Source organism: Corvus moneduloides, chromosome 3 (assembly GCF_009650955.1).
Source record: "Corvus moneduloides isolate bCorMon1 chromosome 3, bCorMon1.pri, whole genome shotgun sequence".
In the NCBI taxonomy this organism is placed as follows: Eukaryota; Metazoa; Chordata; class Aves; order Passeriformes; family Corvidae; genus Corvus; species Corvus moneduloides.
This window is the reverse complement of record NC_045478.1, coordinates 117,233,779-117,253,581: the sequence shown is the minus strand read 5'-3', so window position 1 is coordinate 117,253,581 and position 19,803 is coordinate 117,233,779. Positions and strand designations below refer to the sequence as shown.

General features: G+C 39.1%; 1 protein-coding gene across 5 annotated transcripts in view; it reads left to right on the top strand.

Moving 5' to 3' along the window:
- The window catches only part of PLCB4 (phospholipase C beta 4), a 186,853-nt gene that overhangs the window by 15,386 nt on the left and 151,664 nt on the right, over positions 1-19,803 (top strand). For all 5 annotated transcript variants that reach the window (XM_032103714.1, XM_032103713.1, XM_032103707.1 and 2 more), the window contains exon 2: positions 4,350-4,409. The gene's annotated coding sequence lies outside the window, so the exon portion shown is untranslated. The remainder of the gene's footprint in view (positions 1-4,349; positions 4,410-19,803) is intronic.

Sequence of the window (19,803 nt, the reverse complement as noted above, 5' to 3'; positions counted from 1 at the left end):
TCTCTGAGTCAAATTGCAGATTGCGTTTCTTAGTTCTATTACATTTGCATACTGATAAGAGTTTGTAGTAACTGTTCTATACTGCACAAATGCTGCTGTTGTTTATTGCTTGGCTTAAATTATGTGGGGTTTATCTATAAATATAACTCATTCTCTGTACAAAAAGGTCTAAAAGATTCTATTATCTAGAAATTGTTTTGGAGGGTGCACTTTATTATCAATTGATATGCTTTTCATGAAAGAGAATCTCTGGGCTCCAAGTACTTGACATCTCTGTGAAAATAGTCTGCCTGTTTCAGGAGTGCAGTGTCCTGAATCTTGCTCAGCAAACATCAAGGAGTGATTTTACCTTTCAATTTAGTTATATGCACATTGATCCGGAGTCAAGAACTTCCTTGACTCATGACTTCATGGCTGGAGGCAGATTAGGACTTAAGGGTCAGTTGTATGTGGTATTATTAGCAGGAGGCTGTATGCTCTCTTTGATTAATAAGTTTCTGACTTAGTGAAGCTGAATGCAACAGCCCTTGAGAGAATTCTGTGGTTTATGAAAGTGATTTCCATTGTGGTATTCCTATGACCATTAATTGTGTTTAACTGTGTGTGGTTACCTGCTTTTTTTGTCTGTTTTGGGAGTCATACTGCCAAGGTTTTCTTTACTTGGGATAAACAGCCATCTGTGCCTGTAGTCAGTGCCATCCAGGTCAGAGTCAGTGCAGAAAAGGTGCAGAGCTATCTGGTAGCTGAAGATGCTGCTGATCCTGTGAGTGAGTACATGAAATGTTCCAGAAAGACATGCCAGAGGCTCAAATTCTGTAATGCCTCGAGCAGGAAGCCACCGAATTATGTGTGGAGTGTGTCAGCAGCAACAGACTGATGTCCCTGGCAAGGCTCCACTCCAGGAAGGAGCTGGGGTTTCTCAGAAGCCTCACATGAGAGCGAGAGATGTGGCAGTGAGGCCCTGGCTGGAACAGCCTGGCCCCTGGAAGGCAGGAGCTGCTGGGAGGCAGGGTGCTGACACCACATCACTCAGTGTGGTTTCCTGTCCCCAAGTGCGAGAATGACAGGGAATTTTTCAGGTTTTCCTTTTGCCTTTGCGTGTTTGTGGCTCTTCTGTTGTTTTGGTTTTTTTTTTCCATACTCCTAGATCCTGAAAAAAAACTTAAAAAGAAAGGATCTTTTTAGAAACTACACATCCAGACTAGGGATATACAGGCAATTCATGTCTGAAAAATGTTAACAGTTGTGTGTCTAAAATTACCTAATGAACTATGGTTGAAGTTCCTTTTTGGCACAAAATGAGTGAAGGTTTGGTAGGTAATGATCATTTCAGTATATTGACAGACTAAAATTGTCATGTTTAAATTAAGACTCTAATGGTGTCTAATTTTCTAAACTGGGCGCTTGTACTTCGCTTTTAATTAGAAGGAGGCAAAAGGTCCTTATTGGAATTCTAAAGTTATACTCTGGGTAACTCAAGGAGGTGATTATCTGTAACCACGTATCCATCAATGGGAAAGTCACAGACTTGCAGAAGTGTGTTGCTGTCAGGTCATTCTCTCTGAGCATTTCAGAGTGATAGGTGACAAAGAAACTTGAATGTTAGATCCCTGTGGATGAAAACTTGTTTTCTTCTTGAAAATAAAAATAAAATTTAAAAAAGCTCCACTGACAAGCCCAGAGTCTTGATGAAGGTTGTCCATCCTTTTGCAGGATCATTATGATTTAGCTGGGTCTTTTGCAAAAGTAAGTGCTCTCCTGGTAGGTTAATAGGGGGTTAAGTCATGAAGAGAGAGGAAACCCATGGGGTATATTTAAGGTGACAGTAAAGGTCAGGTGACAGTTGAAGAAACACTTCATGCTTTACTGAATAGTAGTGAAGAAATGTGTGTTGTGGCCAGAATGAACACTGGGTGCATCAGAATTTGATGTCTCCACACCTGCCTTGGTGTTCAGGTGCAGCTGAAATCTTGTGATACCTGGCCAGGTGTCCAGGAAGTGAGGAACATCAAATTAAAGATCCTTTACAAAATAAAGCAGGCATCAAGGTACTTAAGACCAGTTTATTCACTTAAAAAAAAAATTCTTTTTCTTTAAAACATGAGAAAAATGAAAATTGTAGGGTTTTTTTATTTTAGCATTTACACCCAGTTGTGGAATGAAGGACAGACCTGAGGCTGCAGCTGCTGTCCATTCCCCCATCAGTTGTTCTGTTACTGTGAATTACAAGCTGCTCAGTGTTTCTGTAACTGAGGCTTCACTCTGGCTCTAAGCATTTCCCTCAAAGAATTTACAGTCTCACTGAAAGGGCCACTGGAGATTTTGGACACAAATAAGCTTCTGAAGAAATACTTAACTGGTGAAAAGAGAGAGAGAGATTTTTTGGTATTTGCATGACTAGAAAGAAACTGATTTTCTTCATTAAATTTATGAGATTGTACTCATGTGTTTACATGGAACATGAGAAATTTCAGGGCCCAGTGGCCATTCTGCCCAGAAAGCTGTAGATGATTAAAACCAGTTGGGAAGCAGGTTCTGTTTCTGTTATGTGCATTAGGCATGGTGGGATGCTTCTGATTCCAGTGGAGCTGGGCTGGATTCGGTGCTGATGTAACCGTGTTGAAATCTGACCGCAATCTGCAAGACAACAAAAATGTCTGAGGTGTATCTTCTATTGCAGACTAACAAAGTAGTTCATATGCTTGAAAAGATTCTTGTCATGTCTTTGTTTTCCCAGCACAGACTGGGAGTTTATTTTAGCATTAAGTTGGCTCTAGCTGACCCAGAAGTAAGTGTAAGGATGCTTTTGTATGAAGCTGACAAGTCCTGGAGACCCAGTGATGTCTTGTCATGTAATTATGAGCTGCTGAGGTCAGTCTGAAAGTGCACCAGCAAAATGAGAGAGTTTGAGGCATTAAAAAATAATTTAAAAAAATAATGGAAATCACTGTGTAGTCTCTTACCAGAAGAGCGTGCTGTCAATATTTAATGAGAACAAAGTATGTAGCCATCATCCTCTCAGCATTGCTATTTATGATTTGGAACAACTTCTGTTTTAATAGACATTTTTGGCAACTTTGGGCGGATTAGACAGAAGAGGAAACTATTTTCTTTAACTGCCCTCACTGCTGTAATTGTGATTGCTGTGGTTCTCAGTCCCTCTGGTCTCGTACTCAGGGTGTTTTATGCACTGTGAGTTCTCAAAGCAAATGCTAGACCCACAACATGCTCTGGCTTCCCTTGGCTGAGACACTTGTTTTCTGCAATCTGTTTCTAATATTGAGATTTTTTTAGTTTTTTTTTTTTTTCTTTCTTCTTCTCATAAAACTTAAACCTCATAAAACTGAAAAGTAGCAGGTTAAATTTAATTCTGCGTATGCACCTAGTGCATATTGAGATGTTCTCAACTTCAGGCTTCAATTTATTTTTTCTATAAAGGAAGAAAGAGGAAGCTTGATGGAAGAGAGAAAAATACAGCTTCTGATCTAATGTGCAGGAGCTCTTGATAGAAATTCATTTGAAAAAGCAACAGTCAATTTCATATTATTTTCAATAATGCTGAAGACATTTGTTGGGTTTTTTTTAAATAAAATACTGTCTCTTACAAAACACGGATTTCTAATCTGAATTCAGATTTGACTTCATTTTTGAGCACTCTTTTGTCATTTTCATTCCTGTTTCTGTAAACCTGCTGCTTTGCTTGCTGAGAGACTTCTGTGCTCATGGAAATCAATTGGGTCTGTGCATTTTAAAAAAAGAGGGGTAAACAGTAACACCCCCAAAGCAGCCCTGCCCACTTGTGCTGCTCAGAGGTACAGAAGTGTTGGATTACCCCTGTGCTGCTCCTTCCCCTCCAAAGGTGGGGAAAGACAGAAGAAGTGGATGCTTTCATCCTTCCAAAGTGTTGGCAAAAGCAATGGAGCAAATATGTTTTAGCACTAATAACAATGGCATCATTTACTTTTTACCCAAAGCTGGGATGATAACGACACCTGATTATATATCTCAAAATAAAATATTTTATTTTCCCTGCTCCTGACACACTGCTCCATCCTTGGTCTCCATTGTGTTGCTTTCCAGTTTTAAATGCTTGGAAGAATGGGTACCATGTGTTCATTTCACCTGAAGCTATGATGCTTCTGCTTAAATAACAGGAATCTCAAAATAAAATGAACTTCAAACAAAAACCCACTGAGCACACAAGATTTATTTGCTATAGTGTAAATATTCTGATCCATAAGGAGAAATTATTTCTGGGGGAAAAAGAAGGTCTTGAAGTAGTTTACTGTGATTTTATTAGGTAATTAAATATGAATATGCACAATTAAGCCTTTTTTTTTTTTTTTTAGGGAAAGGAAGACATTCTCTACAATGTGAATTTCTATGGAGTAATCTCTGATTTTCAAAAGGTATGCATTTTCTGTTCTTTGAACATTTTAATTCTGGTTTTTTACCAGGTTATTTACTTCAGGTTTAAAATATGGTTTACTGTTGCAATGCTGCACTGTCCGTATTAGTAGAATGAAAAATGTGTTCTGAAAAAGCAGAAGTTGGGGTTCATTAGAGGAGTGAAATTATTAGAAATTTAGGTCATAACTGCAAATTCAGAGGGTGCTGTGCTCTCCTGAAACCAGATATCCTGACATTAAGGAAGCATGTGTGTGTGAGGTTGATCAGACACAGACAGATGAGGATATTCAAAGTTCTCAGAGCCCTTATCCTTTTGAAGTCTAACATTCTGGGAAGTGTGGATGAGTAGAACTTGTGTGTCCCCCAGTCAGGCCCAATAAACTCCAGTGATAACCATTCCTAAAACAGCTGCAAAGGCAACTTAAGTGCTGGAGTTTGATGTGGTTCCAGCAGATTCTTCTCACCTTGAATTTGTGGAGAACAAGTTTTTACTTTTTTTGAGTACTCAGAGATGGGTCACTTGCACACCAATTTATATTCTCTTCCTAGTCTGAGTGAAGTTTTATCCATCCTGCTGGCACAAAGGATTCTTACCCTATTGGCTTCTGCTGTCTGAAAACTACTTTTCCTTCAGAAGCACCAAGCTGGCACAAAATCCTAATTGCTTTAGCAATCCAGGCCTTGAGCAGGCTCAAAAAGTTGTTGTGGCAAATGTTAGTTTCTGGCTAATCCTGACTGAGACCTCAAGCTTAGCTTAGGTGAATTCTTTGATTCCTGTCCTACTGCACAGGAGCAGAGCAGGGCACAGACCTCATGCATGACTCTTCCTACTGAAATTTTTGGAAGTGATAATGATGAGATGGTGTATTTGCTTTTTGTTGTTCATCTAAAACCATACCTAAATTTGCCTGAGAATTCTGCGATGTCATCTGCAATGAAATCATGTGAGAAATCTCAGATGAGGATTCCAATTGCTGATGGATCTGCTTTAAAGGGATCTTTAGTAGGAAAATTTCAGTGCAGAAAAAGTCATTGACACCAAAGGATATGGTTGTGGTGTTGATCTAGAATTGTAGAATTAGAAGTAATGGTCCAATGGTTGTAGGCAGTGCTTTACCTATCCTACCTTGGCATTAGTCATTAAAACACACTTGTTTTCCTTGTTTTTCACTCCTGGATTGCTTGTTTATCCATGTAGTGTATGCCACAAGCATTTGGGAATCTGTTGCACTGTGACCTGGTGTTCTGTCACAGTTGGTTTGTTTATTTGTAACTGACAAAAATAATTCTTCTGTGGGCACAAGTACAGTTTAAAATAATTTAAAAAGAAGAAAATAAGCCTACGTTGGCCAGAAATAGCTTTCTTGGAAAGTAGAAACTTCTGTAAATATCTTCTTAGAGCAATGGTCTGAAAATACAGATAGGGCTGACTTTTCATCCAGGTGCAACAATAGAAATCTTACTAGTAAGAGACTTAGAATGAATTCCCATTAATGGCAGAACTGTTGGTTCATTTGTTAAAACTGATAAAGGAATGGGAGATGAATGAGTTTACCTAGAGTGTCTATTACATTTGATGCTTTCAGAATAAGAGTTAATAATAGACGGAAAAGCCACTTTGGAATTAGTGAAGGAAGTTAGGGATGTTGCTTTCTATTTTCCACTGGAACCTTTTTTTACCCATTTAACCATAGCATGCAGAAGGATGTGCCATAGGCTTTACACACCACCCTGAAAGTCAAAGACCTCAAAAACTTTGTGAACAAAGGAATAGTCAATTCCAGAATTTCTGAATTTTTGAATTAAGTAAATATGAGGAGAACTTGGCTCAATAACATAACAAAAGTAGCCCCAGGCAGTCACAATTTGTACAGCCAGTTTTAGGGTCTGTGAACAGCATGCTGCAGTTAATACTGGTTGCATTGAAGATGACTGGGAGAGGTTTTCTGGGTAGAAGCCTGTTAAAATATCATATTGTTAAAGATTAAGTGAGGCCATTCTGTGCTATCCTGTGTCTCATTACAGTGTGATTCCAGGCAGTATTTCTTCAGGAGATGAGGTCAGCCAGTGTGTCCTTAAAGGTTTATTCTGTTTACACAGTGGTGGGTGGGAGGACAGGGGTGTGCAAATGGGAGATGGTGCCTTTATCATAACACATCATTTACCTGTAATCATGTTCCCCTTAGGAGAGCATTAGTCATGTTATTGAATAATCAGGAGCTGCAGGAACTTTGACCCCTCTCCTACTCTGAAAGAGATTGAGCCGAAGAGAAGGCTAGCCAAAGAAAATCCTTTAAATAAACTATGGTTTCTAGCACCGTTTAAAGGAGGGAGGGCTGAATCCCCGTTCAAGTTTGTAGTGTAAGACTGGGCATGATGTTCACTGGGCATTCCTGATTGGAATAATAATTAAAACAATGTACTGCTCATCACAGTTAGCTCATTGATTTTATTCATCAACACTTCGTAGTTGATTTTTATGGAAGTGAAATAAGATCCCTGTGGTATATTTACAGAATTGCAGGGTTTTTTTGTAAAGGACAGAGCCTGAATATTTGGCATGTGCATTTTTGGTCAAATTACCTGTGCCCCTGTGGGTACTTGTGTGTCACTGTATCTCTGAGTTGGAGAGCTAAGAGCAGCATTCCTTGGCCAAACCTTGATGAAGTTCTCTCTGTGTAATCTGCCTGCTACAATCACAGAAATATTTTGCACTTGTTTTTCTTGTGCCAGTGTGGAACTCTCACACCTGCTGAGCATAATTTAGGATGAGTTTTAGTCCCAAAGTATTTGCTGCCTGCCCATTATAAGGGGCATGGTAACCGGTCCCAAAATGGAAGTGGCACTTTGTAGGGAGGAATAAAGAAAAGTTGCCCTTCTTGTTAGAGATCAAGGCCATTTGCTCAGATTGCTGTTGTCAAAATAAAGAGGTTTCCACTCCTAGCTTTAGGCTGTGTCTCCACTGGATATCTTCTTACTGTCCCTGATAAAAACAGCAATTAACGTATTTTGTGAGGGTATTTTCTCACTGGGCTGGATTTTCTATCCATTTTAGCCATGAATCCCTTGTTCTCTTAATCAAGTCCATTGAATCCTACAGCCTATCTGACCCTTTATCCATGTTATCTGTGTCTTCTGGAAATTGAGTTCTTTTAGTCTGAGAACTTATCTGCTGTTCATAAGCAACATGCATAGCTTACTTAGGTGGGGTATACACGGAGTTTCCCTTCAGATGGCCAATGTTTTCTTTATAATAAAGTTCTCTTATTCTTAGCACATTTCTAGGTCAGGAATGCTTAAAATATCTTCGGTCATTAAAACTTGGAGTCAACAGTATAAAACAAAAATAGACAGGCAAAAGAAAAATAAATGAAGCTTACTGCATTCAGATGAAGTATTGTTTTCCAAATATTCCCTGCTGCTTGTGATCATGTTGTTGTCTTTGTGCTTTCCTTTGGAAGACTGTTCTGTTTAATTACAGCTAAATCCAGCATTGTGCAGACCTTTATGGTGAGAGAGGTGAGCATGGACAGGGCAGAAAATGCATGTAGTGGCAAAGGTCTCAGCCTGAGAAAGGTTGTTGGTTCAGAGAGGAGGCAGAGCTCTGGGAGCTAAAAAACAAGCGATAACAAAAGCATACTGATAATTTATGGCAGTTGTTACTGTCTCGGTTGTCAGGTTCTCTGCAGTTGCATGTACATTTAAACTGATAAAGAAAATAGAGGCTGGAGACTAATTTCTTATCCCTGTTCACACCAACAGCCTGTGTTAGGAGTGAAGCAGGGACTGAGCTGGCCCAAAAGCAGACCTGATAAATAACATTCTAAAAGGTCATTTCTGATCTGGAGAAGAGAAGGCTCCGGGGAAATCTTATTGCCACCTTTCAATATTTAAGAGGGTGTTAAAGAAAGATGAGGACAAACTTTTTAGTAGGATCTTTTGTGACAGAACAAGGGGTAATGGCTTTGAACTGAAACTGGTTATATTTAGGCTAGATATAAGGAAGAATTTTTTTTACAGTAAGGGTATTGAAAAACTGGAACAGGTTTCACAGTTAAATTGTGGGTGCCCCATCCCTGGAAACATTCAAGGTTAGGCTGGATTGGTCTCTGAGCAACCTGGTCACATTGAAGATGTCTCTGATCATTGCAGGAGCTGTTGGACTAGATGACCTTTAAAGGCTCCTTCCAACCAAAAGTATTCCATAATTCTGTGATTTTTTTTTTTATCTGAGTTTTCATTTTTTCTGCCAGAGCAGACATTAGTGGTGAAAGAATGAGTGACTGGTGGACTTCTGGAGAGGACTCCAAAGTTTATCAGACTGCTGCCTTAAATTGGTCTGTGGTAGGTCTGTCTTAAACCACGCCTGAATCATCAGACATTCTAATGCAGAAAAAGGGAGGAAACAAATCTTGGCTCCTGTAAATTTTAGTTGTTTATGATAAGAGTTGTCTTAGGCTGAGAAAGGTTGTTTTCTTTGTCTGTGTATTTCTTTAAGTGACTAGCTTGTAAAACTGTCCCCTGAAAGATTTATCTGCCATTCCCTTGGAAGGAAAGACTATTTGCTGTTTTTTGAAAAGGTTATGTAAAGAACTAAGTCATGGTGTTGTTTTATTCAAAGTTTCTGTTTTATCAATGCCTGAAGTTAAACCTTCTTTTAAAATGTGTGAAGACCTAGGTTTGTATCCAAAAATGCAGAGTGCGGGAAGAATGGGTCAGAAAATGAGAGGCACAAAATGGCACCTTGTACTGTTTGGCCTCAAGAAACCCTGAAGGAAGTGAAGTTCTCGCAAACCATTTTGTTCTGTGCAGGTTTAGCTCTCTAAAACATGTTGGGGTTCTTTATGGCTTCCCCTCTCCCCCTTCTTTTCTTTTTTTCTGGTTGTTTTGTTAGTGGATTGAATTGGATCCAGGAGCAAACCAGAGCACAAGAGTCTGCTGTAATTATCCAGCATGAGTGTGTGTCTGGAGATGGAGAGAGTAGAATAGAAGGGAGTGGAGGAAGGAAACTCTTCCCTTTCTTGTTTCTCAGCCTACACGAAGTTGGCATGACTCAGTGCCCAAGCTGGAGGGCAGTGGTGGCAGAGATGGTGAGTGACATTCCCATGTTCCCGAGGGATCCCTCTGCAGATAGATGAGTGGGATTTTTGCCACTGACTTCAACCGAGGCCAATTATGAGAGAAATGGAGAGGGAAAGAATAAGCAGAATGAGCTGAAAAGTATGGGGAGAGCTGCGAGATGAGGGAAGCAAGGTAGCAAAAGTGGGAAATGTAATAATAAAACTGTCAGATACAGGAAATACGTGGTGGGGAAGAAAGCAAGAGGTCATGTGCACAGTTGAGTTTGGGCAAAATGTTGAATTCATTTCTGACTCTCTTCTCCTGTTGAAACTATCTGCCAAGACCTGCTATTGATACAGCGAGATTACTGGCCTGTTGGATGCTCTCTGTTAAACTGATATGTCTTCTTATGTCACATTAATAGTGCATTCATCTTTAGCCCTTATTGTTTTCTGGTGAAGCCAAAAAGGAAAATTACTCAATTATTGCCAAAAAATGCATTGTATTAAGAAAGATTTTTTTTTTTTTCCTTCTGGCATCTTGAACTACTCTAAACCCTAAAATTGTAGAAAATTTCAGAGGGATGTTTGCTCTAACTGCTTTTGTGGTCTGATATGGAGGAGCAATGTTTGGTTGAGTGTAAAAAAAAATAAAATATCTGTAAACAGATGCTAATCGAAGGCAAAACTCCACAGTATCTTACGGCTTTCCCAGAGCTTGCTTTTGTTCTACTGTTCATATCTTATCTGTTGTAATTATGCTCTTAAAATGAGTATTGCAGTAGAGAACAGGGAGTGTGTGTGTGTGTGTGTGTGATGGAGTCTGCCCTACTGCAGCTGTTTACCCAAACAAGTCCCTTTTGATCACAATACCTGTGAAAACTGCAATCTGAGAAGGTGGCATGTGCTGTTCCACATCAGAATGATTTCTTGGAGGTAATGGAAATACCTGTGGCAAATCGAATTTACATTCAAAACTTCATTTGTAATCATTGCTATTATGATTTCCTCTTTCTCTGTGCACATACTTTGGATCTACTAAGTGTAAATTTTCCAAACTCGACAGGTTGCATAAGCCAGAAAAGTAGGAAATAACTCTCAAAAGGACTGCTGCCAGATCTCTGAAGCACGTATTGAGTTGTTTGATCTGAAACACAATGTGTAAAAGTTGCTGTGCCAAGTTTTGAAAGGTACAGTATGTGGAGTGATGAGACTGCTGTCTAGTTATTTTCTGTACCCAAAGGGGAAAGACAGACAAAGAGGGAATGTTGTTTATTGCTTATTGACGCACATGCCACTTTTCAGTTGTTTATATTTGAGCTGTTGTTTCTTCTTCTCAAAACTAGTAAGACTTGTTAAACATCACAATGAAAAGCAGCAAGTAAATCTACTTAGATTTCATAACTGCACCTTTTGCTCTTTGATCTGTACCAGACTGAAAATTTGGATCGTAAACAAGATCACTATGAGGTCTTTTGTAGTCTGGGTTAGCAGTTGGGAGGACATCTCTGGAGCTACTGTAGATGCTACAAGATGTATAAACTGCTTTTTCGAGATCTGCAGCACCCTTATCTTGGGCATTTGTACAGTTGGAAGACTTTGCCCATTTATGCTGGGTTTGCAGTGGGTGTTTTTATAAAGGACCTGATGATCAGATTCCTCCCTTACAAAGGAAGCAGCGCTTCACTCACCTCATTAAATCGGATGGGCAGACGGTTATCCAGCTCCTAGTTGTGAACATTTGGTCACACAAGCCCGTCTGCAAGTCATCTGGGTCCGTCTGCCTGAAAATTAGTTGGATTCTTTTTTTTTTTTCAGTACAGGCCTTTATGGCCTGCTTTTGTGTCAAGGCATTTGTTTTTAAGGATGTAGTAAGCAACTAGCTAGATATTCTGAAAAATCTAAAAAATAAACTTCGTGGTTTTAAATTCTTTTTCTTCAGGCCCTTTTCTACATATCTTAATTGAACAATTTGTTGCCTGGATTCTATAGAATATTTTTTTTTCTCTTTAAGTTGTGTTTAAACAGAGTTGGTGAACTGAGAAGTTTACCCTTTTAAAATGTTAAGCAGTTTGAGGCAGTTTCCAAGTGCATGTTTTGAAGGAAATCAAAGGCTTTCCCCTGTTCATAACTGATATATCAGCATGGAGGCTCTTCTGTTGTCACATACAATTTGGAAAGAGATTTTTCATTATCAAGACTTCTCTTTTCAGTGTTAATTTGCGCTGAATTTGCTGTGAAGGTGAGGCTGTGCTGGTGGGAGGGCAGTTGTTGTGCCTTCTGCCCAGTCAGTGTGTTCAGCAGTTTTGGCTTGGCTGTGCTTTCCCTGTCCCTCCTTCTCCTGGCAGTGCACATGAGCTGGCAGCAGGTGACACAGGACAGCAGGTGACATGAGAGCAGGAAATGATGCCATGGAAGCCACTACCTGTTGCATTTGTGGCTGCAGCAGAAGGTGCTGAAGTCAGTATTATAAACCCAAACCCCAAGCTCTTTGACAGTTTACTGCTTATCTTTGCTGTAAGAACCGTGTCCTTAAGAACCGTGTCCAGAACATGAGGTTTGTTTCCTTATCTTGAGTATTTTTGCTGGCACTTGATGTGACTTGATATAAACAATGTGAATTCAAGTCAAGTGGTTAAATGTTAAAACAGCTTCCCACATGTGTTGGTTTACTGTCGGGGAAAGAAATACAGCAGAAATGCTGTATTTGACCACTAATCAAACATTTATTATTGTTGAAAGAATGACCTGACAAGGATAGAGCTGGACTAAAATGTACAGGTTGTATTCCATGGAAGTGAAAAGCTTTATTAATATTTGAGGAATGGCTTTAATTAGTCTGACTGTTGGTAGGTGTGTTCATTTTCTCAATGTACATCTGATATAGCATTTTTCACCAACTTATAATTGGCAGTTTCCCATAGGAAAAAATCATTATTGGTATTATAAAAGCACTTTGTATCTATCACATTTGGGAAATGAAAGTTTTGCAGAGGTCAGAATAAAGTGTGCCCCCAATTATGCTAATAACTCATACCAGAAATGATCCACCAGAAGGTTTAATAGCTTGGTAGTCCTCTCTAGATTTTCTGAGAACGGGAAGAATTAATATTACGTTTTGACACTTTACAGAAAGGTGAAAAAAGTAATCTTCCTTCTCTCTAGCTGTGAAAGTTTGTACCTGAACTCTCTCAGTTGCTTGAGAATCTTGAAGTGTTGGGTGGGTTTCAGCTGGGATTATTTTGGGTTTTTATTAAGAATTCTTTTTAAAAGCATTTTGTTCCTCTTCACACTGAAGTCGGTATCTTTTTTTAATGATCCCCTGGTTGCAAAAGATAGCATGTTTTGACACTTGGAGTTGTCTGTAAGTTTGATTTGGAATTGACAATATAGTCTAATAGACTGATTCTTTTGCTAGATTGCTGAAATAATTTAAAATAATAACTTGATAGGAAATATTAAAAGTTGTTAAAAAACCCTCTTCAAAAAGAAAATTTTACTGCAAACGAAATTTTAATTTTGCTTTTCACCTGCCAAAAAAAGAAGAGAAAATTTCCTTTGAGGGGTATTGCACATCTGCATTCAACACCAAAGACTGGAGTAACTAAATCATCCAGAAGTTTTCCAAACATCACAACAAATGTTCAGGATATAATTAGTTAGAAATTATTGGATCCTGGGTTCTCTTACTTGTGTAACATGTCCATCAGACAGATTTCCTTAGAACCAGGAGCTATGTGTTGCTTGAAATGGCTCTTTCTGTTTGTCATTTTGAGGCTAAAACATTACTAAAAGGCTAGATGAAATAATTTACTCCTGAGAGTGATTATCCTTATACATCCACAGTTCCTGTGCATCTCCTGAGTTGTTAAAGAACCCATTAGGGGGGCAGTCTGAAAGCTAACATTTACAAATGTCTGCAAATTGAATTATAAATGTGTCTGGTAAACAAAATGTTTGCTGCACTGTGTCAGCTCCACTTTGAGGTCTGGCTGTACCAGGTACGTGTGTTCTGTAAGATACTTCGGGAAGATATAAAAGGCAATGCAATAAATAGCTCAGATCCACTCATCTCAGGAGTTTTTTTAAGTGTAGAAACATCTTTCATGGCATTTTTTACTTTAAACTATTGTTCCTTTTGCAGTGAAGTGTTTTCTGTAAGCTTTACTTAAACAGAGATGCGGATGGTTTATTACTCCTTTTAGAGGAGCCATAAATGGGGAATATTGGCAAGTCTGGCACTGAAATAGGAGGCTGTTAGAAATTTGCCTGCCCTGATTTTATGGGCTGCACTAGGAAAGCTGCTGCTTCTGCTTTACTGGAGGTGTTGTTTTGCTGCTTGCAGCCATTAGGGTTATAGCAAGACTGCCTTCATAAAATGTCTCTTACGGGAATGTTCCTTTAGGACAATTTTTCAAGAAGCAGTGCCAGCAAGGCCTTTCTTGCACAAACATTTCTGTACTGAGGGTGTTCTGGTGCAGCTGACCACGCGTGTAAGTAAAGAGAAGGATAGGAGCAGGCTCTTGGTGGATGTTAAACTTCAGTCTTGGTTTTGTCCTCCTGGGAATAGTTTCCTGTTTTGGCATTTCTTTATTTTTCCATTGTCAGTTGTGATAAATGCTTAATACTAAGTGCAAAGACCCTTTGTCTCAGCTGGCTTTTTATACTCAAGTTCTCTCTACAGGCAAATTACTCTTCTTCAACTTACACACCTCAGTTCACTGAGGGGACATTATTAACTCCAGTCAAGCTGTCTTTACCTAGAAGATTATTTCTATGCAAATGTTGTGAAGGAGGGATAAAGGCAAATTTGTCAAACTTACCTGGTAAAACTCACACACATGAGATTCCATGAAGGATTCTGTTTTTCATAGCCTGCATGGTACAGTCCAGAACAAGTTTTCCAGAGCAAATCCTAAGTTGTGAGTATGGGGCACGCCACAGAAGGTAAAGTTAAGGCCCAAGAGTATTTTTATTCAGCATATGTAATGAAGTACATGGCAGTATTTACATTTGATTAGGTGTGCACTGCTCTCCTTACTCGGCTATGGTTTCATTAAACATTCAAAATGGTGTGGATTTTATCCCATAACTATGTGAACAATTAAATCCTCTGAAATTTTTCTGACTGTCCTAATTATTTTTTCTTCCATCTGAAGCTTTGCTAATGCAGGTCTCATCACTGTTCACTCTGCCAGAGAGTCAGGTATGTCTCCTGATGGTACTTGTGCTTTTAGACCAATGGGGACAAAGTGATCCAGTTTTTCCTTCCTTCCAGGTACAATTATGGGTCCCAATATAATAAAAATAAAATGATTGAATATCTACAGAGGTTCATATGGCATATTTTCCATTTATTTTAAGTTGGGAAGCTAAAATATCTTAATTGACAATCCCATAAGGTTTATTTTTTATGAGCTCTCTTTTCTCTCTGCGGTTCTATATTTTCAGGGTATTGCTAATTCTGTAAATTTAGCTATCAGAGTATTGTAATTTAAGGCCAAATCCTTTTCACAGTTGAAAGAAAAAATTGAATGGTTTTATTGGAGTAGAATCAGATTTAAGGGGCAGAGCCTGAATAGTTTTTAATTATTCTAATCCCTGGACAGCTTTTCAGCCAGGACACTTCACAGGCACTAATAACATTTTCTATCAGTTGAGTTCCCCCTGATGTAAAATATAAAGATCATGAGTTTGCTGTATAGCCTGCTAACATCAGTGGGACCGGTTTTTCTAGTTGCATTAACAGGCTCTAGGAAAGAAACCATATAAATTTGTATTGTGGTGGTTTTGTGGAGTTTTTTTGCTTGTTGTTTTTTTTGACCTTTCTTTCCCATGGGTCACTTCAATTTATTAACTTAGTTGGCGACTGTTGATATGATCAGGTCTTTTCACAAAGTCTTGCAGCTCCTGTGGCAGGTTGTGGTTGAAATGCTTTATTTTGGTGCCTGAGTGTCTCGTCTTTCTATCTTGTACTGATGCAGGAAAGCAGCGCATAAGAAGAGTGATGCTGGTCAATCACAGTGATGGTTTTCTTCTTAATAAGTAGTTAATTCTTTAACCAGGCAGGTGTTGCCATTCCCACTCCAGTTGTACTGAGCAATTTCAAAAAGTGGCAAAGTTTTGTTCACCGATCAGCAAATAAATATGAAAAGAAGAACTGTGGTAGAACACAGTACTGTGGTAATGGGTTGGGCGTTTGTGTGACTCTAACGTGCCAAATTAATATTTCCATTTCTTAAAAGACATGAAGAAATATGTCTCAGGATCTTATCTTGAATTTAGCGTGGTTGCAGATAGTCTTGCTGTTCTTTTCTCCATTTGGCTTGAATGAGAAGAAATACTTATACCCTGCTTTTGTTTAAGAGAACCCTGAATTTGCCCTGTAACAGAAAACACCAATAATTGAGGAAGCTGTATTAGGTCCTCTTATTAGGTGGCAAAGGAGATTTTGTTCCTTTCCATGCATGTGCAGAAGGACAAAGAGAAGTTCCTTCCCTATGGCTTCTCTAATGAATGATAAATAATGCTAAGCAAGTCAGAATTTCTAAACCCTGTTGAACCAAGCAAATCATGTGGTCACTTCTTTTTTACTCTATTCTGCTTTTAGCAGGGGGTACAAAAGTAAATAACGTATTTATTTGCTACTACGACAACAGATAAAATTCCTGATCTTCTTTTAACGTGAAGGGGAGCATTGCTCTTCTAGTTTGGCATGCCAGGATTTCACCAGCTGTGCCTACTGGCTGCAGAAGTTGAACTAATTAAAAGCTGATTCTATGTTACCATTGGGCTGATGGTGCTGGAAGTAGTACTTGGCCTTGTCATGGATAATGTGCTTTTCATCACCAGTGGATTCTTCTCTCTCATTTTTACTGACCACGTGCAGTCACTGCTGCTACATGATGGTTGTTCAGCCCTTTTGCAGCGAGGTGCTTTCCCATACTGTATGAATTTGCTTTTTGAATTATGGGAGATATTACAGGCCACTCCCAGGGGTCAGTGAATTAAAGCATTCCTGCAGAATTGCTGAATAACAGGGTAGAGCAGTGTGTAGGTAAACATCTTTTGGAGTCACTGGGGTAGATGTGTTGGACCACAAGAGTCAGCGTTCAGAGCTAAATTAAAGGTCAGCAAAACACAGAGTTCCTTCAGAAGTCCAAAGCACCATGTGTGTTTGAATCTGGTTTTGTTTCTGGAGACATAAAAAGAGATGCTCCACACCCAGAAAAGTAGCAAAGAAACAGGATTTGCCAGCTAAAGGGTGTGAAGGGGAAACGCATGTATCTTACACCCTTTTATTTTGATTTTTGTGCTGATATTAAACATACAAGTGATTATGATGTACAATCTAACCATGGCATGTACTATTTTGTACAGAGGAAGGAAACATCACTTTTAATTTTTTTTTTTTACTGCTAATGATTAATGTTTCTTAAAAATAACTCAAACCAGAATACATCAAGTCTAAAATGGAAAGCTTTGAATCTCTTGAGTTGGTTGTCTCAAGTCCAGTTTCTGTCTCACAGGTAGGTCCATGTATATGTGTGAACAGCAGGTAAGGAAGGGCTGAAAATGAAACTTGTGCATCCTTATTGATGGAAGGAATAAATGCTGGTCTGCAAAGACACTCTTTATGCAGATCATAGGAAGAAGGAGGTTACATGATGTAAATATATATGTATATATATGTATAAAAATGTGCTTGTGACCCATGATCTGTTTTTTTCCTCAAGTCCACAATGTGCATCTGAGCTTTTGTGCGTGGATAAGGGCCCTGGGGGTTATTGTGGTGCTGCTACCATCTCCTTTGCCATTTCTCTCTTTTCTGACAGATGGGAACATCTTTTTCTCTCTCCTCAGTTTCCCTTTTCTTCTGCAGCAGCATTGAAGAATAGAGTATGCTCTTTTCACAGAGGCTTCTTGGATAATGTGAGGCTGAAGGATATTTAATAATCAAAGAGGAAAAGCTGAAAAGTTTTACTTCAAATAGTCTTTGGCTAATATGGAAGAAAATGTGTAGTGCAGGCTTATCCAACAGAAGGAGCTGTAGCTAATCAGTTGTTAGGGAGTTTGACTTGGTGACTGATGGTTTCTACAGTATTTCAGTAGTTTCAAGGTATGATTTCTTAAGAACTTCATTTGGCAGCACTTAAAAGTTCCCCCTTATAATGCATGAGAAGACAAAACCCTCTTGGAGGCTGGCCATAAGGTTTATTGTACACTTTTCATTTAGAAAAAGAAGTAAATTTGTCTGACACTATAAAAATCAACTTTGTGTCCCGTAAGCTGTTCCCTATTTGGTGTGGATGGAAAATTCTCAGTCAGTGGCAGGTAAGGTCAGCATGAACACAGCCTGCTCCCTAAATAATTTATCATTGATATGGTGTTTAGTTCTGTACAAAAAATAAACAGGGACATTCCTTTTTGTTTACATAGAGATTTAGAAATAGTTAGATTGCCCTTCATTCTTCTAGGTTTTATTAGAAAAGACATTGAAGACAAATAGAACAGTGACAAAGCTAATAATAGGTCTTTTATGGAATGTGACTTATTCTGCCAAACTAGAGCATTTTTACATCCTTGTGCTTTTAGGCTGACTCTTTGGTAAAAGTGGGAAAAGGGCAATACAGCCATTTGATTTAGATTTTGTTTCAGCTGTGCCGAGTCAGAGCTGCTTGTTGTTTTCTGTTAGCTCCATGGATAGTTTTTATTGTATTTTTATATTACTTGTTTTTTTGGAGTTGAGATGAACTGCTGCTTCTGCTTTTCCTCCAGTCATGAAACAACCCCAGAGAAGTTCTGTCCAGTTTGCATATTTGCTTTCTCATTGTTTGTGCTTGAATATGTTTATGTGCTCACCTGCAGTCGCAGTTCTCATGTCAGGTGTCAAAAGGGACTTGGGTGTCCTGTAAACCAACAGGCAAAATGCTGGAGCCTCAGGAGCTGGGAATGGGGCCCACTTGTGCCTGTTGCTTTACCCTACAGGGTTTGGTTTATATCCTCACTTGCGTTATGCTCACACTGTGTGTATGAGAGATTTCACACACAAATATTTGCCTAAGCAATTTTTAAGAGAAAGTACTTCCAAGGGCAGGATGACAGCTCTTATCTTCAGAGTCCCTCCAGTGTTCCTTGCACAATAGGAACATGGAGCTGGCTATGAATAATTGAATGTCAGCAATTAGAACTGTTATTAAAATAGGAAGCTACTGTGACTGTGTTTTCTGCTCATTGTCTCTGTGCTAGCTGTTGATCCTAAAAGTAGTGCTCATGTCTGACAACTGAAAGCTAAATCTCTCTTGCTTCCTTTTGGTATTATATTTCATCCCACACAGCAGTGGCATCCCACAAACAATAATTGCATAGGTAGGAATGGTCTGCAACAACAATAAGCACCAAAATACCCATCCCCAGCCCATGCAGCTGTTTGGGAATCCTTGCAGTATGGTTCTGGATTGCCTTCCTCTCATCCTCATGAAGGAGGGATTCACCTTTTCAAATATAGAGCAGTAACCTTCTTCTCCCTCCTTCCACTTCTCTCAATTATCAGGTGTGCACTATATCTAATTCTAAATTAACTTGTCACCCTACATCCCATCTGTAGGGGTTTACAATTTTAAACCAATTGCCTTTGAGGTGACTTTATATACTGTTCCATTAACATATACATATCAATTCTAGGACACTTACAGACTACGGAATAAAATCCCCTCTTGAGCAACACATCTTCAGGGAAAAGAAGCAGCTTGCATTTGATTTGCTGTTGAATGAGAGCTGTGATGTGTCAAAACCTAACATTGAGCAGGGCAGCTGAATGACTTGAATAATTGTTTTAATACAAGACAATTTAGGGTAATCTTAGTCTGGATACTAAGTAAAAGATGGATTTTTTTCTTATCTTGGGAGTGTTCCATTATCCATGGATATTTTAGTACAATGTAGGAGAGAGTGAAACTGTACTTGCCTGAATTTGTGAGCATATGCATGACCACCCAAGGTATTGAGTTGTCCATTAAAGCCTTTCTACATTCATTTTATTAAAGAATTCCATCCATAAAATGATGGGAGCTTAGATTGTATATGGGACTGTTAAGCCCCTCGATTTTGTGTTGGGTATCAGGTTGTTATCAGTGGCATGATTCAGAGAGTGGCACTGCTGGGCTCACACTGTCTCAGCTGCAGGAAGTGCAGTATTCCCACTTGGCTCATGGTCCAGAGGCTGCTGTCACGTGGGACAGAAGGAGCTTTCTGTGGCTGGAAAAAGCACTGTTCAATTTTATAGTGCAATCCAAAGTCTGTGCTTCATTCTTTGTCCTGAGGAGAATGGCAT